Source organism: Mauremys reevesii, linkage group 1 (genome assembly GCF_016161935.1).
Source record: "Mauremys reevesii isolate NIE-2019 linkage group 1, ASM1616193v1, whole genome shotgun sequence".
NCBI lineage: Eukaryota > Metazoa > Chordata > Testudines > Geoemydidae > Mauremys > Mauremys reevesii.
Genome location: NC_052623.1, coordinates 183,492,282 through 183,511,884, shown reverse-complemented (window position 1 = coordinate 183,511,884; position 19,603 = coordinate 183,492,282). Strand labels below are relative to the sequence as shown.

Sequence of the window (19,603 nt, the reverse complement as noted above, 5' to 3'; positions counted from 1 at the left end):
AGTTTTAATAGTCTTCCTGCCTGGGTTCACAAGTTCATAGCAGGCATTTTACAGTTATAAAGCAAAACTTACATATTTCTTTATAGCATGCGATACCTATCTTGAACAATACTAACATACATGTGAGTTGGTCTGGTTTCCAGCTATGAAGTTGTCAATGCTCAGGTGATGACTGCAGCATTGGCAAGAGCTGGCACCTGGTCTACCAACCTCACATTTGTCACTCAGGTTACTTTATTAGGCATATAACAGCTCTTTGCCCATGCTGGCTAAGCCCAGATTCAGGGGATTTAGGTACAGGGTGATACCACCATTTCAATTCATGTCAATACAAAGTTTATATACATCCTTTCTAGCGAATAATATCTAAGGACCAATCACTTTTCAAATTATGTAAGGCAAACTTATCAGCTCAGGGTTTTCCTGCCTAGTTTGTTTACTATAAACATGCCCACAATGGTTAGTTTAGTTCATTTCTGCCCCCCCCTTATTTACTATAAACGTATTCACGGTTGAATGTTTTGGAAATTACTTGTTTGAGCTTATTCAGCAGTTACTTGTTCAGGCTTATATTGTTTTAACTTGGGCCTGCTCAAGTCAGCTAAGTTAGCCCTACATGTGGCACTAACAAGTTAAGTGAAAAATTGCCAAAATTCTTTGTCACAATTTCATTTAGCTCCCAGCAGTAGCAGAGTCATAAATCTCTGCAGTTGGTTTAGCCATTAGTGGGTAACCAACAGACACTTGTTAGTCTGGGTTACACATTTCTCCCAGTCAGGGGAACCATATCCCAAGCTTCAGGGGTTTTCAGCAGCTCAAATTCCCACACACTGCTTCTGAAATACTTTAGTGTTCTAGTAAGCAGTATGTCCGATACATTGTGTTGCTCTAAACCAGGGGTAGGCAACCTATGGCACGTGTGCTGAAGGTGGCACGCAAGCTGATTTTCAGTGGCACTCACACTGCCTGGGTCCTGGCCACCGGTCTGGGGGGCTCTGCATTTTAATTTACTTTTAAATGAAGCTTCTTAAACTTTTTAAAAACCTTATTTACTTTACATACAACAATAGTTTAGTTATGTATTATAGACTTATAGAAAGAGACCTTCTAAAAATGTTAAAATGTATTACTGGCACGCGAAACCTTAAATTCGAGTGAATAAATGAAGACTCGGCACACCACTTCTGAAAGGTTGCCGACCCCTGCTCTAAACCCTCCATTCAGTCTGACAGTATGTGTAACGCTATGGGAAAGCTAATGATAGAAAGGTGTCTTTTGATTAGTCAAAAAACTACAGAAACACAATTTCAGTGTCACTGGGCAGCTTGGCTGGGGGGACTCACTGCACTCCGACCCTAACCCCCAGCTCTAGATCTTCCAGTTGGTAGAATTTTTGGTACAACAATGCCATCAGAAATGGGTCAAATTGGATATCATTCAAAAGCCCTTTCTTCCATGAACACAATGGTACCAAACATGACAAACCTGGAACAATTATATAGAGATACACTTGAGACAATGTTTAGAAATCAACATTTTTTAAATACTCTTTAACACAGGGATGCATGTCTCAGGAAGTTAAATTGTGGCCCTCAACTGACAGTACTGTGTCATCAGTTAATGCTCAGAACATGATACCTGATTAATTTTTTTAATGTTTCAGATTACCATGAATGGAAGGAGTGCTTCAAGTCGATTTGTCATCATCGACAAAAAAGAAGCAGTTCAGTGGTATTGGTTATCTGCTTTGTTTACTATGCCAAAAGAGTTATAATGAGGTCCAGGCATCAGCATCCAGCCAAAAATTACTGGAATCCATCCACAAATGGTATCTGCAGTTATGTAAGCGGGGTCTGAATGAGCTCTCCCCTTACATCTAGTGATGAGCTGAGGAAAAGGACTTCAGGAGCCAACCTTGTTGGCATGGGCATTCTCACCCTGCCTAGATGCTCAGCGTGATTGGACTGCTTTGGCTGGTGTCGGATAGCAAGTCACTTAATTATTGGGGTAGGGGTACTAAAGGGTTGTTATCCTTATTGTGTTAATCAAGGGGGGAAGAACTGTGCTTGGCATACTCTGATTGAGGGACTCACCCTCAACTAAATTGCACTTGCTAGTCAGGGGTCCTGGATGTCAAAGCCCAGTGGAGTTGACAAAGTTTGGGGATGGGTACTTGTACCTGCCTAAGGGTCCTACACACCATTTGACCCTTCCCCTCAACACTGTTTAACAACAGAGCTGATTAAGACGCAATTGAGAGTCTTGTTACACACCACAGAGCTGAAATCACTGATAACCAGGTCATTAGACCTGCTTTGGGACTGTGTTTCTGATGCAAGAGACTGACCAGTGGGCATCAGCAGTGAAGCTTTCCCACTAACAGCTGAAATCACTGAGAGCTCTGCTAAGTGGTGGGACCTGAAGACATTGTGGAGTAGGGTGGCTGGCAAAGAGATGAGCAGTGAACGTGTGCCCGGACCGTGGAGTGAGCAGGATGCCTTCTTCCTCCTCTCCCCCCGCACAGCTCAGGTGGGAGAAGAACTCTGAAGATGCACCTCTGAACTCTGGATCTGCACTGACCAAGGAAAACAACTGTGAGTGGGGTGCAGAGAAGGGAGGGACACGTTAAAGGAATTTTTGTTTGCTGGACTTAAGAACCTGAGGCAAAAGGATACTGCCCAACATACTCTGGAGTGGGTCTTTTGCTCATGGTTTTATGTTTATGAATCCTGCTTGCAGTGTTTTTCCAATGAATGCCAGGTTACTTCCCTCCTTTTATTAAAAGTTTATTTTCTACACTCAATCTCTGTGCTTGTGAGAGGGGAAGTATTGCCTTTTAAAGGTGCCCAGGGGGTGGTGTGTAATTGTCCCAGGTTACTGGGTGGGGCTCAAGCCAGTTTTGTGTTGTATTGTTGAAAAGGAACTCCTAGATATTGAACCTGGCCCTTGTGGCTGCCAACTGTAATTGGCAGAAGGATTAGAGTTTTATAACATACATTAGATTACATAATTAATTAACATCCCAAAGTAATTTATTACAAAATCTTTGTTTTACTTTGGTCTTGATCATTTTTAGTCATCAATGGGGAGACAAAGTGTACTGATTAGTAGCTGAATCTTTGGAGAATATCACCGCAAGGGACCTGGTTAAACACAATGCTCGATGGCACCTTACTTGCTATAAGAAGTGCACACATAAACTGATTTTGGCAAGGTAGGAAAGAAAGTACACTGAGCATAAGGAAAAAGTTTAAGATGCCAGAACAAGTGCCAGGGTTGGCAATATTCACCTTATACTAAATCTCTTGACATGTGTTTCAAGAAGAACACCTGCTTCTTCTGCAGTAAGCTGGAAGCCCAAAGGCATCCATGATGCACACTTTCAACATGAGACAGGTAAGAAACTGTATGAAGCAGTCACTCTTAGAAGGAACATAGCATTGAAAATAAAGTGGGTGAATTGACCAAAAAGACACCCACAGAGTGGGTAACATTGCATATCACATCAAGTGCTACACAAAGAAAGGTCAAAAGGTAAAAGCAACAGAAACAAGCACTGGTACTACTACAAACTGTGTGACTCAGCTGGAGTTCATAAATTACCTCGCAGAGGCTCTAATGCAGTGGTCCCCGAACTCTTTACCTTGCACCCCCCCTTACCCTGCCCCCAGATGGAGCCATGCAGGGCTGGGGCTTGGAGAGGGGAGATGCGGACAGGGGTAAAGGGACTGAGTCTGGGGCCACAGCTGGAGGTGGGGATGGGAGCGGACCTTCAGCTGGGAGCCGAGGGCTGAAGCCGGGAATGGGCATCCGGGACCATGGGTGCAGAACCAGCAGCCATGGCTTGGAGTGGATCCCTGGGCACAGGGCCAGCAACCGGGACCCTGGGTCCAGGGCAGGCAGCTGGGACTCCAGGCACAGGGCAGGCAGCCAGGGCTGAGGTCAAGAGTGGACCTGGGCTGCACTCCCTCCCCACCCCTGTGAGATCTGGGCCTGGCCCCAGCCGCACCCCCAGAATGTTACTCCCACAGACTGAAGATCTCTGATCTAATGAATGGGAGAGTGTTGGCTATGGCCAATGCAGAGGCTAAGTACAGAGAAATATGAACTTTGAATGGGACTGAAGAGGAACAAATGCTTAGCAGAAAAGCTCTTAAAACATTTATTGAAGATGAACTGTGGGGTCTGGGTGTAGTTTCTGGCAATCCTATCCACAGAAATGAATCACAGCCCATACCCTGTAAAGCTGAAAAAGATGTGGCGCTATCAAAAGCAGAACACAGCCCTGATGTCAACAGTAAGATGAAGGCTATGTTTGCAGATGCTGAATTTTTATGGAAAAAACATTTTTGTCCTGAAGTATGTGGGAGTTTCAGGGGTCCATAACTGATGCCAAACCTGAAAAAAATAATACCATGCAACATTTACTTCAGTGGTGCATTGTTGGTTACAGTGATTTCAGCACCACCAAGTATGGCAGTAAGCAAATGGTGCATAAGGCTTTCATTTCATCATAAAGCCACATATATGAGTGCTTGAATGAAAGGCAGGTTTCCAACACATACGTGACAACTGTGCAGTATACGCATAATCTGCCACTACAAATGGCTGTTGGTTTAACAATTCATTCCAAAACCCATAGTAAAATCCTTGTGCATCTTATGCAAAGCATTCGCTTCTCCAATGAGTACAACCATGTATGTGTTCTGCCTATAGACTGCAGTTGCAAATTAAGTTTTTCACAGCATGACACTGAAGGACGGGTTGCATGTTTCGCCAGACCTCATCAAGAATAGGTTTATATTTTGTGATGGTGATATCTTAGACTTCCTTGAAGATACAAGACATGGCAAAAGTTCCCTTCATGCAACTGTTATGGTCTGCTATGAGGAAAGTATTAATGGACACCAGTCCTGGCCTCAAGTGGGTGGGTCAGCTTTTGTGGCCTGCATCTTGCGGGAGGTCAGACTAGATGATCATAATGGTCCCTTCTGATCTTAAGTTCTATGATTCTATGAAGTGTTGTCTGGGCCAGCAAAAACTGTTCCTTAAAGGCACTTTGTGACTTCATGATTCACTTACTTTCCTAGCAAGGACCAGAAATTCTGAAGCCAAGAAGTCCAGTTTCCAATATAGCAGCAGTTAAATCAACTATAGTACAGCATTCTAACATTCACTACCCTTGTCCTCATTTGGTTATTGTGCAAAAATGCAATGCACTCCAGAGGTGAAAAATCACTGTGTAGGGCTTCAGTGGAAGAGATAGAAGATGTACCCTCAAATGATCTTGGCACCATAACATAATACACCATTTCAGGAGAAAGGTCATGGTCCAACATGGTCAGTCTTTAACTCAGCACTGCATGAGATGCTAAAGTGAATGACCCATGCATGCATCCTACCAATCATACCTGCTAGCCCCACTGATCACTCAGTTCAGTTAACATCCCTTACGCAGCTGGCATGCATGAACAAATACATCTGTGGAACTGAATCAAAATATGTCATGACACTAGATATGGGCCTTTACAGACCTGTTCAACAGCTAATAATGGCCCATGATGATCTTCATGGATGGTACATTTTTATGTCCTGGACAACTGCACATATTCTTTGAAGCAACACATACAATCAGCTGCTTTGTTGATAGCACTGGTATTCCTGAGATCTGGGGGATTTTGTATAGTGACAGTACTGTAAACCAAATTCTTGCAAGGAATAAGTTGCAACATGCTATTGAAGCATACACCGAAACACTGTTGCCCTTCAAACATGCTACCTAGATGTCTTCTTTGAAAAGCAAACTGATGTGTTTGAATTCATTTCCCAAAAGGTAAAGGACTTACAAAACCAGTTCCACACATCCAGTGTACAATCGTCTCTCAAAAACCAATTGCACAAAATGGAGAGCTGCAATATCACAGAATGGATCAAGCAATTTGATGAGTTTGAATCAGTGACAAAGCCAACTTTTGAGATGGTGCGGTGATACACGAAGATTGCTGAGTCTTTGTTGTTCTTTATTTGATCTGTCAAGACTGCTAATTGGAACTTGAACCTCACACCACTGACTGTGAAATATTTTTTGCTTTAGATGTAGATTTGCCTGATACCTCACACAAATAAGAGGTGTATGGGACATACGGGAGGAATTTAGAAAACAAATTTGGATTTTTAAAAGATCACCAGTTCCCTTCCGTGTACATGGTTCGGATGAAGACCTAGAATATGGTGGACATAATGTGGCATTCAAATGCTCTTTCCTAGTTTTTTCCTGACAACCCCAGAGCTCCATCCAGTTTTGAACAAAACACCAAGCATGGCTGGGATCACTTCCCTAAAAGTAACCCAGCACCATCTAGACTAATTAGGTCCTGTTAAATGCCAAGAAGGGACAATTTTAAAACTACAGGATGAGCTTCACACTGACAACCTATTTGTGAATGTTGGGTGGGAGTTTATTAATATCATGACAAAAGCAGTCTTCAGTGACGAGATAGCTAAAATTATTAGTTGAATTCATACTTTGGGTCATGACTTGTATGAAGCCTTCAGACCCCAAAGAATTATCCAAGGCTCCAGTCAAGAAGAACAGACAGAAGTTATGCTAATAGGCAACGAATAAAATTAGAGTGAAAGTGGCGGGGAATATTACAGAGCTAACCTCAGACCGCCCAATGTTTGCTTGTCTCTTGGTCATGCCCAGATTTCATGATGAAGTTGATTTGTGTGAGACTTTGGAAAAGTACAAGTTCTCTTGGTAGTATGATCAATGTTCCAATACAATACACATGTGCCAGGAGAAAAGCAAACTAATGCATATCTGGATGGTCTTTCTAAGACAGCACCTACTAACAATGTGACTGCTACCTTTCAGGGTAGCAATCATAGATGGTATGGCTGAGGTAAAAGCTTTCAGCAAACCAGAAACTGTTAATACCTTCTGAGATTTGGCTGGACACGTCATTATGAGGCTACAGAGAAAATACTGGACCAGTGATGAAGTCTACCTTGTATTTGACATGTATGCAGAGGAATCAATTAAAAATAATTACCAAAAAAAAAGATTCCATGATATTGTGCCTGTCCACATTTATTGGCTCCAAAAACATCGCCAATGTCACAATCAAGAATTGACAGTCTTATACTCACACAAAGGATGAGTAAACCACATTCCTTGTGGAAAAAATGCTCCAGCATGTGAAGAATTGCTCGAAGAATTTTGTCATTACAACACATAATGAAGCTGCTGCCTTGCATCATTCAGTAAGGTTTCTTATAGTTCCCATGATGAGGCTGACACTAAAGTTATCTTGCATGTTGTCAGTGCTACAGAGAGAGTTGCTACTAAACTCTGGATTTTTGCACAAAACACAGATGTTCTAGTGATGTCTGTGAGATGCTAACCCAGACTTGCACAAGATTCTGGTTTTGTGCCTGCTGCTGTGAAACAAAATCACAGTCTATCCCTTAGAGATGCATTTCTATCACTCAGACCATTAAAAGCTGCCATGCTTCCAGGATTCCGTGCCCTTTCAAGATCTGACACTACTGGAAGGTTAGCTAGAAAGTAGGGCTGTCAAGCAATTAAAATAATTAATTGTGATTAATTGTGCTGTTAAACAACAACAGAATGCCATTTATTTTAAATATTTTTGGATGTTTACTACATTTTCAAATATATTAATTTCAATTACAACACAGAATACAAAGTGTACAGTGCTCACTTTATATTTATTTTTATTACAAATATTTGCACTGTAAAAAACAAAAACAAAATTATTTTTCAATTCACCTCATACAAATACTGTAGTGCAATCTCTTTATCATGAAAGTTGAACTTAGAAATGTCAAATTATGTACAAAAAATAACTGCAATCAAAAATAAAACAATGTAAAACTTTAGAGCCTATATGTCCACTCAGTCCTACTTTTTGGTCAGCCAATCACTCAGACAAACAAGGTTGGTTACAATTTGCAGGAAATAATGCTGCCTGCTTCTTGTTTACAATGACACCTGAAAGTTAGAACAGGTATTTGCATGGCACTGTTGTAGCCAGTATTGCAAGATATTTACGTGCCAGTTGCACTAAAGATTCATATGTCCCTTCATGCTTCAACAACCATTCCAGAAAACGTGCTTCCATGCTGATGATGGGTTCTACTTGATAATGATCCAAAGCAGCGCAGACTGACGCATGTTCATTTTCATGAACTGAGTCAGATACCACCAGCAGAAGATTTTTTTAACTGTGATCTTTGAACATACCTTGTTGCAACACATTGGACTGTCCTTATTCCGTGTGTGTGTGTTTTTATTTTTATTTTTAAAAACTATCTACAGCATTGAGTACCCAATCAAAGCTCAACATTTTCTTGACATACATTTAAAAACACTAGAGGATTTATGATATAAATAATCCAAAGTGGCACCATTTCTCCTTCACTCTACTCCATCTCAATTACCAGCCAGCAGGTCACAGGAACTTAAAACTCTCACAAACTCACATGTTTCCACCATGCAGAAATCACACCCTCATCTGCTTCAGTCCTCCATTTATTCATCTTAAACAAATGTTTTTTGTAACATGCACAGGTCAATACACTTGGCCTGGGATTTTAAAGGAAAGTAACATCCACAAAGAACACTAAGGCCTGGTCTACACTGGGGGTGGGGTCGAACTAAGGTACGCAAGTTCAGCTATGCGAATAACGTAGCTGAAGTCGAACTACCTTAGTTCGAACTACTCACCCGTCCAGACGCCGCGGGATCGAAGTCTGCGGCTCCCCCGTCGACTCTGCCACCGCCGTTCGCGGTGGTGGAGTTCCGGAGTCGACGGGAGCACGTTCGGAGTTCGATATATCGCGTCTAGACGAGACGTGATATATCGAACTCCGAGAAGTCGAACGCTACCCGCCGACCCGGGAGGGTAGTGTAGACGTAGCCTCAGAGTCTTAGGTTCCAACAAGGTTCCAGCTTGGGAGTTCCCACTTATCTTAGCTACATAACTATGGCATCAGGAGAAAGGCAGTCTCTCAGACCAGAAGGTCCCAAGACCTGTTAGGTCAAAACCAACATCTTGATCTCTATTTGTAGACAATACAGTACAGATCCCTGCACATAGTTCTAATGTGCTCACAGCAGGAAATCGGCTTATCAAGGGTGCTGCTGCATTCTGCACCAGCGGCAGGTTTCATTTAAAATGTAACTCCATGGAAAGCACAGGGCACTAGTCCAGTATTGAGGTGTCAAAGGAAGGAATCATAGTGACAAGTTCCACATCTGAAAGGAAAATCTGCAGCCTCCTGAGGAGATGCTGATAGAAAAAGCAGTCTTCATTACTTCTGCTATTTGATCATCCACAAGCAGCTAGGGGTATGCACAGTTCCCTCCCTACATTGTGGACTGTGTCATATATGTCAGTCATACACCTTCAGGCAGAAAGCTGATATAACTCCTCTGACTGCTTCCCCCAACCTACTGCTATTATCCCAGTCTTCTCAGGCAACTCGGCCAACTCACTCTCAGTTATACCCCAGTTTCATCCAGACACTGGGAAATTCATTGGACTGTATTGTCTGAACCAGCTGCAATTAAGTTAGAAAGCTGAGTGTTATCAACATACTTAATATACTTCATCCAATAACTCCTCAGTCACTCTCCTATTTAAAGCTGGTCAGAAATTTTCTGAAAGAATATTTTTTTCATTGGAAACTGCCAATTCATTGAAATGGAAACATTTCACGGGAATAAAACCGTGCTTCTTGGCAGCCCACCTGGCAGACTGCCACAGAGTTGGAAGCCAGGGCTTCCAGGGCCATGCTGCTGGACAGACCATCATACTGATTGTTCCAGGGTCAGGGAATCCAGGACTTCCAGGTTCCTTGCCACAGTGCTAGATGCGTGGACACCCTGGGGGCTGTGAGCTTCCAGGCTTTCTGCCAAGGAGATAGGAGCCCACCAGCGCTGATGTCTTGAGAGCCCCAACTTGAGCTGGGATTCTCAGGGCTTCTAGGCTCTCTGCCAGTGTTCTGGGAGCCTGGAAGATCTGGGAGACACAGCTGAACTGGGAGACTCCAAGTTTTATCTCCTAGGTGGAATTTAATTTTGAATTTCTCTAAACAAAGTGTGTCAATTATTCTGAAACAATTTTTTTTTCAAAATATCTCTTCTATGGGAAATTTCAAAATATCTATTGTTTTTGTTCCCAAACAAAACAACTTTTTCCCCCCAACTTTTGACCTGCTCTACTCCCAATCATCTCATATACACATTGGATAAACGTGGTGAAAGAGTACATCGCCATGGTACTGTATTCTGAAATCAATCATACCAATTGATGGTGGTTGTAAATCAGAATGGTACTGTATTACTTCCACTTTGCACTAGTATATATGATTACACAAGGCACAAGGCAGCTGTTACTTTTTAATTGCTCTCATTCTTCATATTTTGACTATCACAAAGATGGTTTATTCAGGTCCTTCCAGTTTAGAAGCTGCATAAACTCATTAAATAATTTTACCTTAAATATGTACATATACTGTAAGAGCGTACATTATTTTTTCTATTTTTTTTGTTTTTTTATATATTCTGTAACCCATGACTCTAAGGCACCTACTTCTGTTTGATGTGGTATCGTCAAACTGTAGATTTTGTCTATATGTAGCATTACTTTGTACTATTTCCCTTCAGGGTTTGTTCTTAATTTTTCTTTCCCTTCCCCCGTTCTTTTCCTTTGCAGTTTCTGTCAAACCATCAGTAGTAGAACTGTGTTGTGGGAAAATCTTAGGAACAGGTCCAACAAATTGTATTGGCAGAGCTCCAGAAATCAGTTTTATACTTTGCAACAGTTCTTCTGGTTGATTTAACCAGCAAGATACTGTTGTAGAGATGTTCGTCTGTCACTTTCTTTACAGAATTCAACAGTCTAATATATCTCTCTGTCAGTAGGTTTTCATGATATTCAGTTTAAACAGACCTCTTGATGGGGCCCTTACTTCCAGGAACAAAGGAGAGTCTTCACTTGTGGAATCCCTGGCTCGGTCTCTGTGGAAGGAGGAAGTTCTGGGAGGGCCAACAGTATTCTCCTGAATTCTTCCTTCAAACAATCTAAAAGAACATAGACAACCAAGCAGGAAAATTGATGACAGTATGCACCCAAGGGGCCTCGGTGTGGATGCTGCTTGCCTGTGGTGGATCTCCGGGGTTCTGTGAAGTTTATGGGCCAAACTTTTTGTATCACTTTATTACAGGTGAACAAATCCCATTTCTTCCATAGAAGAATTAGGAGGAAATGCAGGCCACGATTCAGCAAAGCACATGAATAAATTTAAATGTATGAGTACTGTCAGAAACCAAAACATGAACTGGTCAGTGAGATGAAAGTCAGGCCAGGAACTGCAGACTGAGGTTGAAACCAGAGTCAGGAGTGGGCTCAGAACAGCTGGGCTGGGAACAAGGCTGGAACAGACTAAGGCCTTTGGATTCAGTCCCCATTATCAGGCCGGGAAGAGTTCCAAAGCATGAAGTGATGTTGGGAAGACTGAGCTCCTGTAAGGCTTATATGCCTGCCCTGAAAGTCACCTGACTAGTCACCAGAATAGTTCCTGGCTTGTGGGTTGCCGGGAGCGTAGCACAGGAATGATTTATCACCATATGTGGTTTAATCAGGCTCTAGTTCAGGTATAACTCATCACCTCACAAGTAGTACCAGTGAAGTCAATTCATTTCAAGTTATGCATGTGCGTAAGTGAAGTACGGAGTGTAACAGTGTCAGATCCATTAAGTTTCCTCTCATCAGAGAAAGCATTCCAATGCTCTAACAAACCAACCAACTGACCAAACAAACAAAAAAACTAAGCACTTCTGTCTACAGCATCACTACAGTCATCATTTGGTCTAGCATATTTTTCTTTCACTTGCACTTTACACCAGAAAGATCCCAAAGAAGATCAGCTGAGCTCTCCCAATCTCTTCCCAGGTCCTCAATGTTAATCTTTATTCTATTGAATCTTTGTTCACCCATGTTATTGGTAAACAATATAAGTTACATAAGCACTGTCCTTAACATAATTTGCTGATAATAAGTAATCACACTAATTATTAAAATACTGCCTCATAAAAATCTTCTTTGAAAATAAAATAATTTTCATTTGGATCATGCACAAAAGTTTACACTTTGGACATTTCCATACACGTCATATTTAGCATCTGACCTAAGCCCAATAAAGTCAATGGGAAACATTCTCCCAACTGTGAATCAGGTGCTTACAAGGTGTACATATATTAGGAGAGCACTGCATTAGGTCACTACTGACTATATTTCATTTCACACAAATTTGTATGTAACTGTTTACCTAGCTACCTAGAATTGCATGCTTTACTGATTATGACAAGACAGGAAAATGAAATGCTGATAGATGATGATCATAGTTTGCTTTACAACTTCCACAGATGTTATATGTCGCCAGGAACGACAATAAGGAGTTGTCATCATGTTCCAAGGACAAGATGGAAATAGGCATCTGTCATAACATACTGACTTGAAAACTACTCCAAGATGAAAAATTCAAAGATAATTTCCATGAGTAAAATAATGAAACAAGGAGATTCTTACACATCTAGAAAACATGAGACTATATTCTAAGACATTTAAATGTAAGATGTATATTTCAGCTCTGAACAATGAGAACTATCATGATGATATATCATATATACTATTCTTCATGATGGGCATAACATAGGTAAGTGGCAAAACTTACATTACATACTTAATTTATTGTATATATTGTATATGCATCTGTATAAAGATGTGTGTCTATATATATTATTACACATATTATTATACTTCGCGTCTTTTGTTAGTTTACTGCTTCACTTTTATTTAATAATTTATTGGTTCTGTCTGCATCAAGGAATTATTCATAGAGTGATAATTGATCAAGCAATTGCATTTTAACTGTGGTAATAGATTGGCTTTGTGATTATTCCTCTTTGTTTTGTTTCATTACAGAGCAATAATATTAGCTCAGACATTTAACCATCCACCCAATTTATCTGTTAAACCACTCAGAGGCCTGGTCTACACTGGCGGGGGAGATCTATCTAAGTTACGCAACTTCAGCTACATGAATAACTTAGCTGAAGTCGACATACTTAGATCTACTTACCGCGGTGTCTTCACTGTGGTAAGTCGATGGCTGACGCTCCCTCGTCGACTCTGCCTACGCTTCTCACTCCGGTGGAGTCCTAGAGTTGATGTGAAAGCGCCCACTGGTCAATTTATCGCATCTAGACTAGATGCGATAAATTGACCCCTGCCGGATTGATCGCTGCCCATCGATCCTGTGCGTAATGTAGACATGCCCTCAGAGATATCATTCGTTAATTCTTACAGAATATAAAATAGAAATGAAAATTTCTTGCTTTCACAGAGAAATTTCTTAACTATTGTTAGTTACAACATGTTGAATTTGCACATATAGATTCTGCTATTTTTGTTAAATCCACAGATAATGTAGATTTATAAAAAATTTCATTGTTGTGTTAAATATAACAGGCCTGATTCTGCTCTCACTGAAACTGATAGGAGTATCTTCAGGAGTATCTTCATTAAAGTTATAGGAGTTATACTAGTGGATAACCAATGTAACTGAGAGCAGAATAGCACCCAGACTACTACATTTCTGCCTTCTTGTGCAACTCCATTGTTTAAGTATGGCTATATGTCAATGTGGGCAGAATTTGCCCATAGTAACCACTTGTGTACAATGATTTTAAAAAATAATTGATTCAGTCTAAATTAGAAACAGACATATTTGTATTTCTTCTCCATAGACTGCTTTCTAATGGCTCTGGTATATAACAGAATATATGACTTGTCACAGAATATATGACAATAGAAAAATGCATTTGTAAGGTAAATCTTTTGGATGACATTAAATGTGTTGCTATAAAGAAGACTGTGATTAGAGAGGGATCAAAAATAGTTTTGGAACTGCATATAACTAATTGTATTTTATTAGATGCAGTGTTAGCACAGGGAGACCTACAGTGACAGTGAAAATACTACCAGAATGGGTGCAATACCTATACATATGTGATGAGAACTGCATTGAGGTATTTCACTGTTAATCAGTAACTAGAGATAAAATAAAGTGAGCTGTATGGTATTTGCACATTGAGCATTAAAAATAAGTAAATAAATAAATAAATTTACCAACACACAACTCAAAGTATAAATAGTTAAATTGTGGTTCCAACAAAGACGTAAGCAGTAAGTTAGGTTTGAAATTCAGCAATGAGACCTGGCTTTGAAGTAAAACTTCTGTCGTCAAGAGTTACTGATGCAAAAAGTACTGATCCCCCACTTCCAAATTAGATTCCAAAAATAATTCAAATTATGTGTTTCAAATACTGTTGATTCTCCAAGTACAAGCTGAATAAAGATAATTTTTTTCAGTATTTTCCTTTATTTTGTTTACAAATCTATTGAAATTATGGGCTGATTGCTGTTGACCTTATTCTATGCATCACTTTCCAGCAGCATTCAACTGTAAACTGCAGACATAATTTGTAATTAAACTCACATTTACAATGATTGTTCACAACTGAAGTACAAGGAACATACGTTGTTGCACACTTTGCCATATCAATAAGTATCCTAAATAAGACCTTGTGAAGAGTGTACTCTTGGCCATAGAGTTCCATCTCTTGTTCAATGGTGGGCCAAGGAATAATTTACAAAGTATTTAGGCCCTTAAATATGCAGTCCCTTAAGACATTGATTAACAGGGTTTCTTTTAACCTTAAAGAAAGCATCCCTTTATTAAAAATCTTTTCTAGAGAACTTTTCTTTAAAAATGTAAACATACATTGTTGGAAAAAGCTGGTTACCATACACACACATAATTTTAAATCTCCTTGATTTGTAATTTGCATGACTAATATGCCAATCTATACTGAAGCTGTTGGGAAGGTAGCATAGTAATTAATGACAATAATTATGATAATAATTTATCAGGACAACATTAAAATCCTTTAACTGTTAAAATTATGCTTTCATTTTTAGATTATGTTGGCCTATGTTACTATTTTATTAATACTTAAACTCGTTTTAGCTTTTACAAATCAAATACAGAAAGTTCTATTTAGATGTGTTGATGGGTTTGATTTTCAGCTAGGATATATTACTTCAGTGTGTTCATTTCTTAGATCGGATAAGAGAAATAATGTGTATTTAATGAAAAATGAATCATCAATGTATTAGCCTTATAAAATAAGAGCAATTTAAAATTATTTATTAATAATGTATATATACTAAAATCTATTTTTAATTAGTACTTTCAAAGTTAAATTACGTTATTTTCCTTTGGAGAAAATGTATTTTTTTTCTTCTTGCACAGGGAAACAGATGTGCCTTTTAAAAGCATAGAAAGAGGAAGGCGTGTGTAAGAGGAATTCAAAACATAATTGATTAATTCCAGTAAATAATTTTAGCTATTAGAAAACATATGAATGATGTATAATCTAGGCAGGGAAGGGAAAGATTTTCCAACATAAAGCCTACTTGTGTGAATACTTCTCTGAAATGTTCCTTTGAAATCCAGCAGATTTCCCATCCCATGCTGCACAGTGTCATTGAAAAGCAGATATGAAAGGGGAGATTGCATGACATCCATTTAATGTGGCTTTTTCTTGGTTAACCATTGCAACACGTATTACAATACCAGAGGTAACGAATCAATTAAACAAGATCCCGCCGCCTCCTCTTCCTTCCCCTTCCCCTCCAAATCATTCCTTCTCCAAAGCTGCTTGCATATTGCTGCTTTGTAGTTTCTCAGAGACAGAGCAGTAGGACCCAGGGGCCTTCCACAGCCACCAATAGAAGCTCATACTTGGGTCTATTTGTATGCAATGCCTTCTGCTCTACGCATTAATAGTAATACAGATAACGGGTCTGAAAGAATTCTCTTCTGAAGACGGATTTGATTTTCCAGGGTCCTGATATTGGGAAGAAATCCGGTTTCATCCCCCTTTATATTTAAAAGTCTCTTGAGCAGCTTGTCTTAAACTCAAAAAAAAAAAAGGTCTCTCTATGCAAGGAAAGTTGCAAGGACTGAATCATGGAACTGCTAGTTTTCTGAAAATCTTATCTCACAGGGTAAGTCCCCCAAATAACAAAGCAGCGGATGCTACTAAAGACCCGCCTAGAAGTTCAAGAGGGATGCAATTGTTTTGTAGTTATGCTGCATTCATGAACAGGTTTAAAAGAAGTCAATAGTTTCTAAAATAAATGGGGAATGATCAAAGAGGGAAACCCTAATGCAGAATTAGTACAATGAGCAATGCAACAAGTTTATTTGCAGGTACTGCAGATTTGTTTATTGTCTCTAAAGTTGTCAGGTTACTGTGGGATGGGATTCTGCGTTATTGTCTCTGTTTTTTAAATCATTATTAACAAAAGTTTTAAAGCTGTGCATTCTTAATCCCTTGGTGTGTCTGAGTGTGAGCGCAAGGGTTAAACATCTTTTTAGAGCGATTTCACGGTGCATTTCAGCTTTGCCTTTCGCCTTCATCTCGCTATTGCTGCAAAACGGGGAGCCGATGCCTCGGTTGCTGATTGAGTTACAGGCTCTCTGCGTTTGGCGGGGTAACTTTGCAGAGGTCTGCGCCTGTTTAATGTGTAGGCGAGCTGAGTAAACAAACGGGATTAGCGAAGGAAGGCTGGCACTGCAACACCGCTCTGCAACTCTGAGCAACATTCGGGGGATTCTCCTTGTACTTTCCCTATTTCGGACAGTTTGGTGTGTATACGTGAGCAAGCAATTTAATCTAGTAGGTTTCCACTAATTTCTTTCTTTCTTTCTCTTTTGGATGGCTCGTTCGAGGAGAAATACTGTGGTTATAAACTCTGCCTCCTTTCTCCCTTACAATCCTTGTGCAGTCCGCCGCTTTGTGATGGGCAGGAGGGAAATAATTCAACCCTTTGTAATCCCAGGGGTATAAAATGAGAGAAGCTCTCTGCCTCCCCAACTCCCCTTGTGTTGGCTGGGAGTAAAACGCTAGGTAGCGTTCAGCTGGGAAGCACATTGTGAGGAGGGGAGCCTGGCAGCGTCTGAATTATTGATGAAGGGCTCTGAGCTGCTGGCGGGGCAAGCGTCCCCCTCTCCTAGGAGGCTGCGGGGTCGCGGAGTGCTCCGCTTGGCTCTGCAGTGCGCGCCGCTGCCGCACACAATGGAGGGACCCCTCTGGGCTGGCGCGGGGAGAGGAGGGGAGGGAGGCAGGGAGCGCTCCGGCGTCGCTGCAGCAGCTGCTCCCGCTGCTGCAGTGCCGCAAAACCTCCCCGCCGCCGCCGCCGCCGCTCCCCCCTTGGAGACCATCCAGTCGCGGCTCTGCAAAGTTCCCCGTGTCGGGCGCTCGCTAGGGAAAGCCGCTCGGCCGGGGCGCGGGAGGAGGCCGAGAGCTGCCGCCTAACGAGGGGAGGGAGCGGGGAGCGCAGAGGGTTTGTGCCCCCCCCCAACCTGCTGCTTGGCAGATACAAGTAACTGCCATAAACCCCCCCTGGGGCAGAGAGCAGCGCCAGCCCCCCCCGGTGGAGTTCCCGCACTTTGCACAGGCGGGCACCGGGAATTGCGGGTAGCAGGTGCCTGGGCGGGAGCTCACGCCGCCTCTACTTAAAGTGGTTGGAAGTTTGTCCTGGCAGCGCCCCTGCTGCGTCTTCCTCTGGGGAAGCCACAGCGTGAGGGGAAAGTCTGCGCCCCGGACCGGGGCACCAGGTAACCGGGGGCTGCTCTCCTCTAGCCAGGGCACGGTTGCCTAGGGCAGGCCCCTTGCTTGTGTGCCGCCGAGGCAAAGGGGGACATCAGGGCACACCCCCCTCCCAGACGCCTTTGTGGCGTGTTAAATTTAATGAGTGAAAGGCGCTCGGGGGCGTCTTGCTGCGCGAACAGGTGCAATGCACCATTTGACATAGCGTGTGAGGAGGCTAAGGTCCCACCCAAGGCTTCTCGGGATGGGATGGGATGAGATTGGGGGGGCTGCAGACTAGCGCTGAGCTCCTTCCCAGCACTCTGACCGCAACAGGGGTTTTGCCAGGGCTGGCGGGGATTTCAATGGCTGAGGCAGTTTCTCTGTAGTACTGTACTTTTTGAACGCCAATTAAAGCTTAATAGTAATTATTATGACCTCATAATTGAATTTCCCTGATTTTAATTTGGCCTTGTTAGTACATGGAAGGGCGGCTTCCCAGGAACACCTGGGTGCTGTATGATGCCCCCTGGCTACTCAATAAATAGCATTCCTCTTTAAGACTGGCTGGAGCCTTTACTACAATAAGATAGTGGAGCATCCTGGTAGAGGTTCTGTCCTTTGCACAAGACATAAAACACAGGTCAGGATCATTTGTTGTCCTTAGAGATCCTATAGTTTTGGTTTGTGTGTGTGTGGAAATAATCTTCATATTTTGGCCCAACTCAAATTTGATTAGTTAGTTTACTTTTAAGCTTCCCCTGGCAGGCTGGTTGGATATGATTGTTCAGTTCTTCTAAGTTTGTTTACCATTTTGTATATTATTAAACAGTTATGATTTTCACAACAAAGATATTTGAAGGCATTCCAATTTAAGCCACATACCCCTGAAGTAAATGGAAATTTTCATATTTATTTCAGTAGGTATAGAAGTGAGCCCAGTATCATTTAATAAGGAATACTTAATTGAAATGTGGCCCCATATTTAGATTTTGTGAAAACAAGCTTTTACAAAACCTATGAGAAATGTTTCCATGATTTAATACATGTGGAAGAGTTGATTTAAGTATTTTTCTGCAGGGTTTGCTCCCAAACATTATAGTGCTTAGAACCAAAATGTGAAACTGACAATTAAAAAAATAAATAAACTGATCGAATAGATTTTCAGTGCCTAAGTTGAAGAAATGCAAGAAGTAAACATACAAGAATAATGAAGTTATGTTTATTAAAATAAATTTAGAAATATATCAGCAACATAAGGAAATTAGATATCTTGCAGTATATTTTTAAGTTGACAGTCTTTCTTTAAGCCCACTGGAGTCTTTCAAGGTTAAAGGTTAAATAGTTAACTAGTGGATAAAAAATAAATAAAATTAGATTTTAAATCAGTCACCTTTCATTTACAAATATCTTAACTTAATTTGTAAGTAGTACTGAAACAAAAAAACCCCTCTCTTCAGTGCTTAGCATAACAAATGGTTGTGTTGATTTTTTTTTTAGTTTGTTTTTAAAGAGAAACAACAACTTTGTATTATGTACTGCTCCCAGACTAGCTGTCAGGCTAAATCCAGGCCTCTGCAGGCAAAGTGCACTTCATTAGAAAAGGTTCCTTACAGTCAAAACTCATCTGCTTTCACCTGAGAAGTATAAGATTTTGCTGGAACCAGTTTGTAAGTGAAAGACAATAAAGATTTTCATGCTGTAAATGGAGGAATTAAGGATGGCATACTAAGGAACAGCCTGATTCTTTCCTGTGTTACATAAATTTTATACTGAGGTAACTCTATTGAGTCAGTGGAGTTACACTGCCATAAAACTGGTAGAGAATTAGGCCCAGCATTTGGAAATGGG

At 41.1% G+C, this 19,603-nt stretch overlaps 1 protein-coding gene across 7 annotated transcripts in view; it reads left to right on the top strand.

The window, feature by feature from the left end:
• The first annotated feature begins 15,977 nt into the window (after positions 1-15,977).
• The window catches only part of ROBO1 (roundabout guidance receptor 1), a 1,025,913-nt gene continuing 1,022,287 nt past the window's right edge, over positions 15,978-19,603 (top strand). For 2 of the 7 annotated variants that reach the window (XM_039532304.1, XM_039532326.1), the window contains exon 1: positions 18,332-18,395. The gene's annotated coding sequence lies outside the window, so the exon portion shown is untranslated. Of the gene's footprint in view, positions 16,167-16,605; positions 16,841-17,592; positions 17,782-18,331; positions 18,396-19,603 lie in introns of those variants that run through there. The other 5 variants (XM_039532354.1, XM_039532376.1, XM_039532316.1 and 2 more) reach the window with 5 other exon arrangements.